Here is a 12311-nt window from a genome sequence, read left to right as displayed (position 1 = left end):
GAGAGAGAGAGAGAGAGAGAGAGAGAGAGAGAGAGAGAGAGAGAGAGACCCCAGAAGCAACCACTAAACCTTCTCTCTTCTTTGTGTATTTTATATCATTCAATCTCCCAAACATAAATTATAGATAGTCATAGGAACTGAGGCTGAGCAATGTCAAGCCACTTAATCCAAGGGGTCAGCCTTTACCAACAGAGCCCTTCAGGGAATAACCAACGATGGTATCCATTTAACCACTGGATCTCGATTTCTCTACCCAACTCTCGTGCCTACCCCATTTATGCCAGACTCAGTACATTTGCTCCAGCAAGTCTCACAGCATCGATGTTGTGCATTGCTTGTGTACACACGTGTGTACACACACACACACACACACACACAGAGAGAGAGAGAGAGAGAGAGAGAGAGAGAGAGAGAGAGAGAGCGCGCAGGATTGATGCACACACGTCTATGGTAGCCGGAAGTCATCCTTGGGTGTCATTTCTCAGGAATCATCCACTTGGTCTTTGAAAGATGATCTCTCTGAACTGGGGGTCACAGTTAGCTAGGTGGGCTAGCTGATCCTTAGGAAGTCTCCTGTCTTCACCTTCCTAGGGCAGAGATTACAAGCACAGGCTATCATGCTGGGCTTTTCTATGTAGGTCCTGGTGACTGAACTGAGGTCCTCATGCTTAGGAAACCCACACTTTACCAACTGAGCTATCCCCACAGCCCTTTATCCTGCCATGAAAACAATATGGGAACTCCATCTGCCCCATCTCAGGGACTAGGGCTGGGGCTGCAGACTCACTAATCTTCAAGCAGAGTCCTTTTATGTGAAGAAAAAGGTGGAGGTGTCTGAACAGCTACTAGAAAGATAAATCACCCAGGGTATCCATTAGTACCCATAAATTGCACTCCTCGAAATTTTGGTGTATTTCTAGTGATTTGTGATGTTGTCCTTTCTGGGTTTTGATGGCAACTTAGGTTTAATACAAAAGGACCAGTTTGGCAAAGGTAAAATATCTAGCCATGACAAACCCAATCCCCTAAACTCCAGATCCCCTGGTAGGTGGGAACTCAGCAGAGCTCAGTTTCTAGAAGCTCCACTGGGAATATGACTTCTCGTGTGGCATTTCGAGGAGGAAATCCCATTGTTAAATGTATACTCGAAGAAAACCCCAAGAGGCCTGCTTCAAGAAATTTTATTTTATTTTTATTTCAAACTTAAGTGGGATTGAACTTACCCCTATGGTGATATTTTAAGAGGAAACCTCTATCTCCCTTCTGCAAACTAAGAATGAGATTCAGGACACAGCCAGTTTGCAAGGGACAGTCACAGGTGGGAAGGGGCATCTCATGTTTACAAGACTGGGCTGCGAAGGATACTCACCCTGTGTGGTTTACATATTGCCTAAAAACTTGTTCATCAATAGTGACCATAAGAGAAAAAAGACAGACAGGCATGGGGTTCTGTTCAGGCCTGGACCATGCCACGTTACTTACTTAAGCTTTCCCCAGCCTCTCTCTAGAACCAAACATAAGTCTACTTTGTGACAGGAACCCTTATGTCCCAAACAGTCCTGCAGTAAGTAATAGCTCCACAGAATAAAAGCTTGAGCAACCGGGAGCATTTAGGAAAACAAACCCTCCCTATTTCCAGATACTCTGCCTTCACTGCCCCGTTCCTTATGCTTCCTGCCAGGAGCTCATTATAGTCCTGCAGGCTCCCGGGATTGGAGGGTACAGCCATTGTACCTCCACTGTGAAGTTGCTCTGAGGCGTAGATGAATGGACATAAGCGCAGAGACTTTGAAAAGTGTCTGCTCCATTCAGTAAGTTATCTAGAATCTGAGGCCAAATAAATTGTGACTGCCGCAGTAGGAGGCTCTGTTAGCCACGAGAGACATACTGGGATTTCAACATTTGCAGAGCAAGTGTGTGTCTTGTTTGCAGTTTACAGAAGTTTCCATGGCTCTTCTGTGGCCTATGGGGAGAAGTCATAATGTCAGTGCCAACCATCTTACCAGTCTACAAGTTATTCTAGCTACCCACTTCCTCCTGGATTTTATGTTCTGCATGTGTTGAAAGCGAGGCCTCTTGGTCTTGACACTGTGGATACTTGAGGATTGATAACTCATCAGTGTTCATCTCGTTTGGGGTGCTGCCTATTTATGGCATGGTGTTTTTGGAATCCCTGGGGTTCCACTCACTAGATACTAACAAAAATCTTCTATCCAACCATAACAATCCAAATTGTCAAGAAACTGTCAAACGTCCCTTGAGGGAAAATTATCACAAGCTTAGAACTACTGGTCAAAATTCATTTTTGAACAAGCAAGTAAGGCCTCTAAATCATGCCTCAGGCATAAGACAAGTCACCCTGCACCAGATTTGACTTATACCACAAATAGCATTTTACTAGCAGTAAGTGAAACCCAGACCCTGGCAGGGTCAATGAGATGTTTAGCTCTAACAAGCTATGGTGCGCAAAATAGTCCAAACTTCTCCATATATGCAAACTCAACATTTAATTTTCTGCAAGATTACCCACAATAATTACAAAGTTTCCATAATACAGCCTCAAAGGCTTGGAACTCTGAGATACATAAGAATTGATCTTTTATCTGTTATCTTTGCCATGTTCTGTGTCCATGGAACAAACCAAATAGGTGTACACAATATTCTCCTCCAATTTTGAGGAGTATTAAAGTGAAACTTTCCTAAAATTAGATTACTTAGAAATCTGGCAAGGAAAAAGACACAGCAACCCCAGAGCATAAAAGCGACCCCACAGTTATCAGACACTCACTTTGGCCATGAGCGTGGATCCTTTAACCGAATATTGTTGCCTTGTACATCCTAAATCATAGTCTGACATTCTAAGATGTTAAAAAGACTTTGTGGTAGCTGCTACTGGTTAATGATGGCTCGAAGGTAACGAGTTGACATTCACGTGACACCGGCTTGTTCCATCTGCCAGTAACACAGAGACCTTTTGAAGCCTTCCGATAGCGGGAGTGAACTTTCTACGGGAATCTGTAGTCAAATGCTGACTACAGGAGATCAACTAGGAGATTTCAGAGCCATTATCAAAAGACATAATTTCTTTGTCATGGTCTTAGCATTAAGCTGGGTCAAGAAATCCATCCTAAAATACACATGGCTGTATTGGGATGTTATTTACTTGATAGTTATCGATGTTCACAGAAGAAAAAGCACACATTCATTCCACCTTCTGATAGCCAAATGACTAATAAAGCTATATTCCAAATCAAAACAAATAGTAAATGGATACCCATATTTCAACTAAGTACAGAGTCAGTGAATTATTTTTTAAATTAAAGGTATTGGATTGGGAGCTTGCACCATCTAACACTTCCTTGGTCCTTCTCTTTAAGATGACATAATGATAGGACCACTCTATTGCATGGGAAAGCAGGTGGGCCCAGAACTAGATAACATGAGACTTAAGCTAATAAGCACAAAGTCCTTTCTCTCTTGCTTTGAGTGGCCTGAGTCCATGTGAGAATAGATTATGTCTCTGCTCTACTGTGTGACCTCATGATACTGGGAAACGATAGAAACAGAACCTAACTGGGAACTGACGGAAGAGGAGATCAGCATCATGGGAAGTCCTTCACAGGGCACTGACCCTTCCCTGCCTCCCTCTCCTGCCCTCCTCTCCTCCCACCCCACACTGACTTTTCTTTCGTTTTAAGATTTATTTCCTTGGTTTTGTGTATATACACATGTGTATGTATAGGTCTGTGAACATGAGTACGAGGGCCCCAGGAGTCAAAATAAGGTGTCAGATTCTATGGAGCGGGAGTCACCGTCAGCTGTGATCCCCTAGTGTGGAGACTCGGAACAGAACTCCGGTCCACTCAGCAAGCACTCTGAACCACTGACCCATCTCTCTCACGCTTTGCTTTTCAATGGGGGATAAAGTGTGAATTGGTGCCACCCTGCAGTCTTGGCTACCACGCTCAGGACACAATGACCTTGCGAGTGTCTTCTGCCCACATTCTCTGGGGCCTTCTCAATCTTCTTCACATGCAATCACCACTCCTAATTTTTACTGAGCCTCTTCCAGGTTGGAGATTCTGTGAGATACAGTCAACCTGGATCTAGATACTTAGAAGACCCAGTTTCTAGTATGTTTATTTTTTAACAGACTCATTCTGAACAAGCCACTTCATCATGCAACGCTAACAACTCAGCTGTAAAACGGAAAATGGTAATTTGTGACTTCAAAACATTTGCAACACAAATACCATGTATTATTAGAAGAAGTATTTATATTTAGAATAACAGAGAGTCATCTCGTATATTACTTTACTTGAAGTCATACAAAAGCAATTATTGACTCACCAAGCATCCACTCAGACTGTTCTACACAAGGACAGTCATATGGTTCCGTGGCCTTGTAAAGGAAAGGCAAACAGTCATGGCTTGCCTGTTCATCCCTTCTCTCCACCTCCGTCACGCAAAAACACTGAAAACTGGGGCTGGGGGTGGGCATTCCTCCATTTCCCCCAAAAAGGGCTCTGAGCCTTCAAGTGTGGCCTTCATTCTCTAGCATTCGAACTGTCTTTAGCACTCTGACCTTGACGGTGACCTTGGGGATGATGAGGATTTCTCGGTCCCCTCTTTCCAGTCTACCTTGGATCGCATTTTATTTCTGACAAATCACAAATAAAAGTTTGGCACGCTGTTGTTTTTTGGTCCCCTGCACTTACTGCAGCCTATGTCTTCCAAGTGAGCGTGCAGAGCAGGAAGGGCCACTTGCAAGGAAACCCCATCTGCTCCACAAAGAAAGTGCCAGCCCCACATCACAAGAGCCACGGGTGGCCATCTGGGGAAGAACGCCACAGCACCCGGTGGGCCCCGGGATGCTGAGGCACAAGATGGCACAGGACTCAATCCAGCACACAGCCTGTGTTCTCGAAAACAATAGGAACCATAGCCTCCATCACTCCTCAAAGACATGGTGATGGCCTTGTCAGCTACATTCTAGGTCAGGAAGACCTCACTAAAGACCTGTGTGCCTGTGGCTCTCCTCTATCACGCGTCCTCCAGTTTCTATGAGTCAATGTCATCACAATCGCGACACTCAGAAGAGAAAAGAGGCTTCCTCTGGGGCATCAGAATCTAGAGAACGGCTTTCCTGCCTGCAAAGGAAGTCAGGTGACTCAGTTTCCCAATGTGAAGTATTAAAAAAGAAACATGACTTGTATAGCTCGGAAGATCATTTAATATTAATTTAAAGGGAAGGGGTACTTTTAAGTGAAAAGGATCAGACCACACTGAATGTTTAGTTTTCTCTATGGATATTAATATAATCTTTGCTCAAGCATCAAGAGCATAACTGGACTTTAGGCTCTCCTCCCTCCTCTCCCCCACCAGGATTAACATGTGTGAAGATAGTTCCACTATTTTCCTTCATGCTGATATACCAGCTCTTCTTCCTCTTTTTGTGTCTACTGTTACTTTCTCATGAAACTCTTATAATACAGAAAACTGTCCCAGACCTGAAGATTAAATTGTCATCATGCCAGTCTCAAAGCCTCATTTTATAGCCACTCTGCTTTTGATTAAATAATGCTTAAAATGGGTCAAAAGATAATGACCCTAGACTATCTACTTTTCCCTACAAAAGGGCTGCCTCAACTGCCTAAATATGAGTCTGTCTCTCTCTTCTCTCTTCCTTCTGCCCTATCTCTTCCTCTTATATCTCATTTTTTTTTATTCTAGAAAATCAACTTTTCTACTCTTTCTGAAGAAAAAGAAAACAGTGCTATAAACTGTTGTGAAAGAATGAATACACACACTAGAAAGGCAACAAACTCCCAGCCCAGCCCCATCTTTCATTAGCTGGAGATGAGCAAGGGCCAACATCTCTTCGAGGCTCCCTGTCCTCATTTGTAAGAAAATATCTATCACATAAGAAGAATGAGCAAATTGGATCAATTAGATACCACGCATAGCACATGGCACAACGTCTATTTAAATGGCACAGTAAAGAAGAGCCATCATTTAGACTGGCTCTTCCAGCTAAAAGTTAGTTTCTATATTTGTACTACCATGGATAATCTGAAGAACAGAAAACTGGGAGGAGAATCACAAGGTAAGACACTGCTCCACCAAACCGTGTTTAAAACAAAACCAACAACAACAAAAACCAGAAAAACAAAAGATCCATCTAATTGTTATTAATATTCACTGAGCACTCAACGTGAGTCCGACGCTCTTCTTAGACTCTCCACCCATTAGCTTGGCCCTCACCACAGTCCTCTACAGCAGTTGGCATTATGATTCCAAGCCCGGAAAAGAAAAGAAACAGAGAGGTTCAGTCGATTACCTACCTCATCCCAGAACCTTAACATGAAGTCTCGTTCCAGAGCTATGTTGGAAGGTATCATGAAGATCATGGAGGATGGCGCCTTCAAGATCAGTTATCAACAATAAAATACCGGAGTCTGTTTATTACATCCTTCCTATTTAAGTGCCTCCCACATTCTAATTTCACCAATTTAAATTCACCAACATTCCAATTCCTTTCCTTGTATAAAGAAGAAACCAATGCATCCAAACTCAGGTCATAAGACCTTCCTGGAGCCCTGGGCATCACCCATCAATCTCAACATTTTTGTCATCATCACCATTATCGTCACTGTCGTGGATGATTCTGTGCCAAGTAATGAGCAATTCCTCACATATGTTTTCTCTATGTGCTATAATTCAAGGAAATGTTGAAAAGGGTTGACCCTCCCCCATTCTAGATGCACACTTACAATCTTTGTTTGATATTTCTACCACAGGCAACTCCACCATCAATCTCAGAAAGGAAAGACTGACAATTAAAATTCGCTGCTACCTTTCACAGCAGGTAAAGGATTAAGCATTTACCATAGGAAATTTAGCTTAATCCTCAAAACAAACCTACTATGTAGGCATTACAGATGCTTCTAGCTCAGTCTCTCAGCAAAGGAGGCCACAGCCCTGATTGGCAAACTGTCTTTTTCAAGGTCACAGGGTTGTCAAGAGTACTGCATTACAATTTAACCTAGATTTTCCTAACTCTTGCCTGTAGTCACTTTGGGAGACTCACCATTTCCTAGATGGGGTGGCTTTTAATTCCTCATATAAGGGCTCTCTATCTGTAGCCTGCTATAATGTAGCATTATACGGCAGGGCTCTCAGAAATGTGCCTACAGGAGCAAGACCTCTGAACGTCTACCCTGACATCACACTCACAAATCTTCTGACCTTGAACTGCCTGTACAATGAAGCCAGTGAAGCACTTCCAGAGCCTGCCTTGTGTGTTTGTGATTTCTGGAAAACAGATCGCTATCATCTCCATTATAACCCGAAGAGATCCTAGAAAGGATCACTGTGCTGGTTTCACTTGGTGGCCAGGCCATCAGGCAAGGGAAGTTAAGGGGAAGGCTGGCTGGGAAGTGTGAGAAACACATCCACCCACAGCTGTCTCGGCCTGAATAGTGCCACGGGTAAACAAGAGCTCCTCTCTAGAGATCTCTGCTGGCAATCTGTTTTCATTCCTTTCTGGGGGAGGGGGGGGATGAGAAATTCATATTTTCATGGAGAATGTATTGCTTTCTACATGAAACTGCCAAAAACCCAACTGTAGACAAAATCCATCTGACAAAAATCCCTTAACTGCTTTGGTTCAGTTCTTAAGAGGAGATTAGTCGTTGGAAGGTCATACAGAAGCCATCCCACTGCACACTGCAGTGTGGGCTTTCAAAGCCTTCACTACTGAAGGGATCTCCGTACTTGACGCCCCCTCTCTCCATGGTGTCTAATCAATGAGTCAACAAATAGTTCCTGAGCAGGCTTCCCTGGGGTCTGCAGGTCACCTCAGATGTGACTCTCCAGTTCAACAGTAGGAGAAAAGAAAAACAGATTTTTTTTCTGACTCCTCTAAAAGTTTCCATTTATAAAACCAGAGCTGGCATCAAAAGGCTGCGGGATGCGGGACTCCCATCCCTCTGTTCCCGGGGTCTGTGATTCATACAGAAAAAGGCAACGGAATGTAACAGAGAGAACAGAATACAGGAAAGGAGAAAGGAAGGCTAGTAAATGGAAGGGGGAAAGGGGGGGACCTGGAAGGGGTAAGGCGAGGGGACCAAAGGAATATGACCTTTGTGCAACAAGGACAAAGGTCAAAAGAGAGATAAACAGCATTTCAAGAAATGTCTCCTTGGTGGTGGAAACCCTCTGCAGACAGACCTGCTGCTGCTGGGCTTTAACACAAACAACCTTGGTGGCCAGCTAAGGAGCCCTGAGTTTGAAACTCTCAGGGTTAGGGTAATTACTGCTTTCTAAATGTTGTTTTATTCATCATTACTGTGTACGTGTTCCCTCCACTCCAGCAGCAGCACCATACATGCAATTAGATGTCAGGTTTAAATGTCCTCTTTCCTTTACCTCGGGCAACGGGATTCTATACAGTGTCTCAACACTCAACAGTATCAGCAGTCCTAATCTGCAATAAGAAAATTTGAAAAACTCAATAAGTCCCCTCAAATAATTTTGCATGAAAGCAAAAAGCGTGTAAGAGACCATCTCGGGCTTTTCAATAAAAAGTTGTGCAAAATCCTACACAGTGCAACATACCGACTTTCAGTCTCCCAAGTGAGGATGCGTGACTGCAGGGGCAGGTTGAGCTGTACATGCTGTCCTTCCCTGTCCAGCACACAGCAGGACTCTACTTAACTATGCAGTTTTTTCTTCAACCAAAAGAAACAATGAAACTCGCAAGAGTTTATTGAGCATATACTGTGCCGGATACGGTGCTGACAGTTTTCTCTGCATCACCCCCTCACCCGCTCAACCACCACTGGGCATGCCTTCATGCCCTCCATGTATTCATGAGGATACAAAGGTCGGAGAGATGATGTTGGATTACACAAAATCTTACGATTGTTCAGCCCAAAGCAAAGGCTCAGCACACATATCCACAGATTGTGACTCCTCTAAGAACCAGTGGACGGCTCTTTTAGTTGTGCCCTTCAGCTGAGGCAGTCAAGGTGAGGAAACATTAGGAAGTGTATTTTCATTATAATTACCCCAAACCTCTCTCTGATATGATATTCTCACCACGTGCCTAAATAGCCCCTCCCCAGACACGCATCAGTCACCCGAGCTCATCACCTTTAATAAGCACTGCTGGTTCTAAAGGATCAAGCAAACGCTAACCCTGCATCCTCACCCAGGATGTTCCAAAGAGCTTGCTGGCCTAAGTTTGGCGGAGGCACTCCAGCGTATTTAAAGCACTGATTTTAAAAACAAACGCCTCTTGTAAACACAAGTACCACGTTAGCATGTTGCACTTCCAGATCTGAACAGCTTGTGAGGTAAAATCTTGAGAGGATATGGAGAGGCTCATGCTTTTGTCTCCCCTTGAGCTCCCAGCTCACAACTTCCACGGTTTCACCTCAGGGATGTGAGTGGGACAATACACACCTGAAGTCTATACTACTCAGCATGGCCTCAAAGGGTGTCCTAGTATGCAGCTAGTCAGAAGAATCTATCCACCAAAAGGAGGCAAAATATAAACACGTCATTATCTCTGGGTCCCAGGTTAAGTGATCATATGCCACCCAGGAGGGGATATATCCAGCTCTTTTTCTCTTTAAGACAAATATGCCTGGCTGAGGCCTTAGCTTAAAGTGTCCATGCAAGTTTGAGGCTGACAGCATCCTCATTCCTCCAGACTGTGTGTGACAAAGGCATAGCTGCGCTTCTGAGATGCTCTCAGCCCCACCATGTTGTGGACCAGATTTCTCTGCTTGTCTCTAATTACAGGCACAGCTGGACAGAGTTCACCAAACTACGTGTGCATTACTACTTAACATGGGTCTGCTCAGTTTTTTGTTTGTTTTTTTGTTTTAGTTGAAATCAGCTTTATGAAGACCATCTCCCTCGCATTCACTCACCATCCCTTCCAGAGAGATGCAGATGTCATCACGAGACCTGGCCCTTTGAATCCAGATGAAAGTCGGGGGCATTAAAAACAAACACACAAAAGCAAAACCGGAGATTCTACCCAGCACTCCCCCTCCCCCTAGCTTCCATGTGCTCATTACAACCCTGCAAAAGTTGATTTGAAAGCAAATAATATTTTTTCCCCCAGAAAGATCAAGGTTACAGATTAATCCAGAGAACAAGGAAGAAGCAAAAAGACAGATGTACCACTTAGAGGGGGAAAGAATGGAAGGCCCTGTGGCCCTGCTACATCTGGTCTGGAGGACGTGTGAGGTGCAGTAAGAATGACCTTCCATAAAGAAACCCCCAAATAGTCAGCCCTCCTTTTTATTTGCTTTTTTTTCTAAAATAAAGGCACTTACCACTGAAAATCCACAAGTCCCCACACTTGGCCCACAACACACAGGCCACCTTTCCCCATGAAAGCCCAGAGAGGGGCCTGTCAGGTTCAAGGAGCTATCTACTCTAGTGGGCTAGAACTAGGCAATGGGGGGAGAGAGAGAAAAGACAGACTTTCCCTTTAAAACTGAACAGAAGCGGATACCAAATCACATGACCTTTTACCGTAATTTCTATTAAAATCATTTCATGTCTGGTTGCTCCTGCTCTCCCGGCTCATTTGTATTGTTTACAACAAGCCACTGCACGGCCAGTTAGTGGTGGCTGACTCCATGGTTACCTGTTTGAACATTCACTAGTTAAATGGAATGTATCTGGGCTGTGGGTTCCAGGGAGCAGGCTCTTAAGTAACCACAACCCAGCTATCAATCAGGCTAATCTGAGAGAAATTAATCTTATACACGTAAGTATGGCTGCAGATTAAAAATTGATAGAAAGGGGCCACCAGCTTCTACAGACTGGAGTTCCAAAAGTGGACAAGCTGAGATTCACCTCAGAGCCTGGCAGAGTTTGGTCTGTGGTCTTCTGACAGCCAGTCAGGTTGGGGGACCTAAAAAGCTTCCAAAGGTAATACGACCACCCTTGACAAACAAAGACACGCACCCCCGCCTCCTCCCCGAGCCACGAGCGTTTCTTTCACCGGGTAGCCCTTAGAATCAAAACACGGGTTTAACCAGACTGCAATCGCAGCAAAGTAAATTAAACAGATGCATACACGACCGTCAAACACCAGACAAGCACCGAGTAGGATTCAATTAAAACTGAACCTCAGAGGCATACGCGATGAGTAAATTATAAGTGCAACTAGTACAGCTTAAGGAGAGCAAGCACAATGCAAGCTCATTCCACTGTGCACGAATTTATGGAGTTAATTCTTTAAAAGCATCCCCCCCCACCGCCAAAGCTAACTTGTTTCTCGAGATGGACACGACCCACAACTATCGGCCCTAATAAAAATTGTGAAGTTGTACAGTTTAATGCCCACAATAATTGGCCCACGAGTCACATCTATATGCTAAATGAGAAGGGCAAAGAGCTAAAGCTAAGATATTACAACCCCGTCTACTGCAAAGTCACTGGATCAGAGGCTACAATTGATCTGTTGCCTCAGAACGAATTGAAACTGAATGTAACATAAGGTCGGAAAAATCCCTCCTGTACTGCTAATCGGATATCGTATAATGGTTGACTGCAGCTTTGCCTTGTCCTAGTGCTGCCTAAATCATACATACTTACAGGTTCTGGGCTCTTCCAAGAGTTTGGTGCGGTTTCAAGGACAAATGTCTTAAGCAAAAGCCTCTACTGTGCAGCAGGGAGCCTGCTCGGATCTGATGACAGGAGCGTGGTGCTAAATCTGACAACGGAGAAGGAAACTTCCTGTACGGAGAGGGGATCTGGGAGAGGCTCGGGTTCAAGAGGCAGCTGGGAAGGTGCTGCTCCGTCTGCTCCAGGGCTGTGTGGACAGGGGAGCAGCTGGGCTGTGTTTGCAGCCCTGCAGAAAGGAACCTTTTACTGAAAACCAAGGGTATCACATTTCAGAGGAGCCCTTGCCAAGTGCTGGAGAGCAGACCAACCTTTGACAACTTCACACAATTCACCCCAGCGGACTCCAGCACAGGTCAGGGAGGCGTGTGGAAAGAGTTTCTCCACTGCCAGGTCTCATCTCCATGTCTCAGCCCAGCACCCAGCTAACCAAAGGCTAGCACCCGCTGGACATAACACCAGAACAGGGCACTCCCTGCACTTAACTTAAACACGGCTTCTACCTTGGCTGCCCTCACCCACCATGTCCTATAGGCTAACGGAGAGCAGTTAGTCCAGTTTGTACTTCTATGTATGTGTTTATATGTGTATTATAGTATGTGTTTATATGTGCTTTATAGTATGTGTTTATATGGGTATGTGCACGTATGTGTTTATAT

General features: G+C 44.4%; 1 protein-coding gene across 5 annotated transcripts in view; it reads right to left on the bottom strand.

Annotated features, from left to right (window-relative positions):
* Esrrg (estrogen related receptor gamma) overlaps window positions 1–12311 on the bottom strand; it is a 613611-nt gene that overhangs the window by 543172 nt on the left and 58128 nt on the right. The window contains exon 1 of one of the 5 annotated variants that reach the window (XM_026779824.1): window positions 11626–11714. The exons of the other annotated variants lie outside the window; for them this stretch is intronic. The gene's annotated coding sequence lies outside the window, so the exon portion shown is untranslated. Of the gene's footprint in view, window positions 1–11625; window positions 11715–12311 lie in introns of those variants that run through there. 5 annotated transcript variants of the gene reach the window in all.

This window comes from Microtus ochrogaster, chromosome 6 (assembly GCF_000317375.1).
Source record: "Microtus ochrogaster isolate Prairie Vole_2 chromosome 6, MicOch1.0, whole genome shotgun sequence".
In the NCBI taxonomy this organism is placed as follows: domain Eukaryota; kingdom Metazoa; phylum Chordata; class Mammalia; order Rodentia; family Cricetidae; genus Microtus; species Microtus ochrogaster.
Note: the sequence above shows the minus strand (reverse complement) of the source record. Positions and strands in the feature narration are given on the sequence as shown.